This window comes from Monodelphis domestica, chromosome 2 (genome assembly GCF_027887165.1).
Source record: "Monodelphis domestica isolate mMonDom1 chromosome 2, mMonDom1.pri, whole genome shotgun sequence".
Lineage (NCBI taxonomy): Eukaryota > Metazoa > Chordata > Mammalia > Didelphimorphia > Didelphidae > Monodelphis > Monodelphis domestica.
In genome coordinates, this window is record NC_077228.1 from 205,456,312 (window position 1) to 205,460,251 (window position 3,940).

Here is a 3,940-nt window from a genome sequence, read left to right on the forward strand (position 1 = left end):
ATGCAATTTAATAAACATTTACTATGCACTTATTATATTTAAGCCTAATACCTAGAAATATTTAATTTAATAGAATTAAATGAGATAACAGATATGAAACCATTTTTGAGATACGCAATATTTTATATCATTCTTAGGCAACAAGTCACATGATTCCTAATGTAGACCCTAAATAAGGTTACAACCATATTAATCACATTAACAAAAAGCAACTGAATTTCCCAACAACAAATTTTTGCCTCCTTTAATTTTTATTAAAATGGAGGAGTATTTAATGGAAGTTAAATGATAAAACAAAAGAGATCATCATATCCTTTCATCACACAAGAGAATGGAGTTGCTCCTGGGTTATTTCTTGTTGGATTGCATTGCAGAGCAACACTATTTATAAACTTGGTTAAAGATTTTTAAATTTTAAAGCATAATTTATTCCCTTCCCTCAGCAAAATATTTCCTGATTAAATTAAGCTCACTCAAATGTATGGGTGTCCTTTGGTTTATCAGTTCAATAGAGAACCTCCACATGTAGGAAATACCCAAGATACTCCACTGTATCTGGAGTGGTGTCATAATGATAGTATCCTCCTTCTTCATAATGACTAAAACATTGCATACACTCTAATCGCAAATCAAATCCTGGGTCTCAAGAAACAAAAACTGGCTGAAAAACCAAAGGAGCCTTGATTTCAAAATAATGCCAGCAATTATTCATATCCTCATCAGAGTTCAGTGGGCAAGAAGAAAATTCTGGAGGCATGATATAAATCCTTCCTTATCCTTTTTGAACAACAAATGTTCTTCCCATCCCTACAGGTTTATCTCCATGATGCTCTTCAAGAGTTTGTCTCATAGGGGCAGCTGGGTAGCTGGGTAGCTCAGTGGATTGAGAGCCATGCCTAGAGATGGGATGTCCTGGGTTCAAATTTGACCTCAGACACTTCCCAGCTGTGTGACTTAACCCCCATTGCCTAGCACTTACCACTCTTCTGCCTTAGAACCACTACACAGTGTTGACTCCAAGAGGGAAGGTAAGGGTTTAAAAAAATTTTTGTCTCATACAAGTCACAAAATTATACTTCCCAGTTCTTCCTTTGGCTTTTACCTCAATGACCTTGCCAGGCTGGCCTTCACTAGCAAAGAGATTAGCCAGTAAGGCAAATCCAAAGCCATTGTATTTCCCACTATATTTCTCTAACAGGCACCCTCCATCTGCAGAGTTAAATCTAGACAAAGTAGCTTCCATTCCCAGCAGGCTTGTGATCACTTTGAGTCTGGACAATTGGCATGAACTCAGCATTGATCCCCAGAGTCTGAAATGGGGCTGCTCTTGCTCCAAGAATGAAAGCTCCAGGAAGATTAATTTGCTTTGCAACAGTATTCATATCGTAAACCTTTTCTTGATTCACAAGAGGCATGAGGTAAGGAACCTCACCTACTTCTGCAGTTCTCAGTTTCCCACAGATTCCTGTAACAGGAAATGATTATGGTGCCTTAGACAGATCAGGGCGATCAGCTACGGAGACCTGGACATCAGCAAATTATTTTTAAGTCCATTCTGTAGAACTCCAGCAAGATCTTCTAAACGTGGCACATGAAAAGGAAATTTTTCAGCACTTGCCATTTTGCTGTACACAAAGTTGGAGGTCAAAAGATACTTTAGGCAATTTACTAAGGTTCACAGCACACCCAATATGCACAGCTATTACCCTGGACTATTATCCAGTCGTGCCTGCCCAGGGTCACACTGCCAGGTAATGCAGTCCAAGGGAGATTTCGAATTTGGGCCATGTGGGGACTCTGAGCCCTCGCCAAATCAGCCCATTCAAATAGAAGCCCAGCAGCCCAAGACCGAAGTCAGGGAAAATAGAGGGGCTCTTCTGTGTTCCCTCCACTTCTCCTGCTCCATCACAGTTCTGATTAGATTGTGAATTCTATAGGATCTGAGGGGAAGCTTCACAGAAGTAGTGAGTCTTGGGGGAAAGGCTCCAAGGAAGTGGAGATAAAGTGAGAAGAGGAGAAGAAAGGCATAAATAAAATAAAAAGTAAATAAAGCTCAATGGATTGAGAGCCAGACCTAGAGATGGGAGATCCTGGGTTCAAATACGGCCTCAGACACTTCCTATCTATGTGACCCTGAGCAAGTCACTTAACCCCCATTGCCTACCCCTTACCTCTCTTCTGTCTTGAAAATAATATGCAGCATCGATTTTAAGATGGTAGGTAAAGGTTTTGAAAAAAAAAGATAAAATAAGGATAAAGGCATAAATAAAATATGGGACAAGACAGTTAAAATTTTTAAAAATTGTTAATTCTTATTCCATATTTAAAAAAAATTTAATTCAGTCCACAACTCATAAATCATGCTCATACAAGGATCATGAAAAGCTTCTTAGTCTAATTTCCAGTTTATTGTATCTGAGATATAATGAGAATGGAAAGAAGCTGCCTTGGGATTCCTGGGTTCCAAGTTTGTTCTGTTGCCCTTTTCTTGGAGTAAAACAAGAATGAGAAGCTTTCGTCAAAGAATGAGGGGCTCTGAACTCCTTAAGTGAATGCCATGATATCGTTTATGCATTTCCTCCCAGCACATAAGACAGAGAATTCATCTCCAGTTTCAGCTCTGTTTATTTTTTTCCATGCTAGGTTGACCTTCCTACCACAAACTGCTCCATGTTTGTTATTAAAACCTGAGCAAATGAAAGCTTCCTAGCACAAGCAGTTCTGACAGATACACACACACACACACACACACACACACACACACACACACACACACACATTCACACCCCTGATTGGTTTTAGGTTGATCTAGCCTCAGACCTACAAATGTAGCAGGCAAATGCATGCTGCTTGCCTCAAGCATTGTTTTCTCTGAAAAGGGCAATTTGAAGGGTTAGAACAGTGGTTCTCAACCTTTCTAATACTGTGACCCCACAATACAGTTCCTCATGTTGCAGTGACCCCAAACCAAAAAATTATTTTGGTGGCTACTTCAAAACTATAATTTTGCTACAGTTATGATTCAGAATGTAAATACCTGATATGCATTATGTATTCTCATTGCTACAAATCAAACATAATTTGAACATAGTGATTAATCACAAAAACAATATTTAATTATATGTTGAGAAATATTAATACAGCAGGAGGCAGCCTGAGCACTGGGGCTGGAGGTAAGTCCTGCCTGGGGAGGGAGTCCGCAGACGCTGCCTTCTTCTTCCTGTTGTCTCCCTCCAGCTCGAGCTGAGGCTTCACTTTGCTGGGGTTACTCGGCTCTGTTATCCACTCCAGGAGTTATCCTCTCCAAGATTCGTTCTTAACCCATCCAGAGCCAGCACCTGAGTGCTCTCTCTGGGTCTCTGTTTGAATCTGGTCTCCAGGCAACAGGGCAAATCCATCGCCCCTCATAGGGGGAGGGCTGCTGATAGGTAACTAATATTAGTACAATGTGAGGGCAGCAGGGTCCCCGTTCTTTCTGAGATCTTGCTGTAAAGTAGCACAATTTCTCAGCAGCTAAAGCCATCAGAAATATGTATTTTCCAATGGCTTTAGGTGACCCCCTGCGTTTTGGTTGTTCAACCCCTGCCGGGGTCGCGACCCACAGGTTGAGAACAGCTGGATTAGAGAGAGGTGCATTGAATACCACGGGTCAGGGATATGGTGACCTGTGATTTCATTGGTATAGGGAACTACCAGGTGAGCAAATTCCCTCCACTAATTCAGGCAAGCAACTCTTCCTCCTTTCCTTCTGGCTAGTATTTATTTAGTGTCTACTATGAGTGTTGTATGTTCTATTCCTCATCTGAAAAATGTGATGGAGAAGGAAACGGCAAACCACTCCAGTACCTTTGCCAAAAAAAACCTCAAATGGGATCCCAAGAGAGTTGAACAGGACTGAAAAATGACTTCAAAACAATACTAGATGCCAGGTACTGTGCTA

General features: G+C 40.8%; 1 pseudogene; it reads right to left on the reverse strand.

Annotated features, from left to right (window-relative positions):
• Positions 1-469: 469 nt before the first annotated feature.
• LOC100617685 (ester hydrolase C11orf54 homolog) lies at positions 470-1,621 on the reverse strand (annotated as a pseudogene).
• Positions 1,622-3,940: the final 2,319 nt, after the last annotated feature.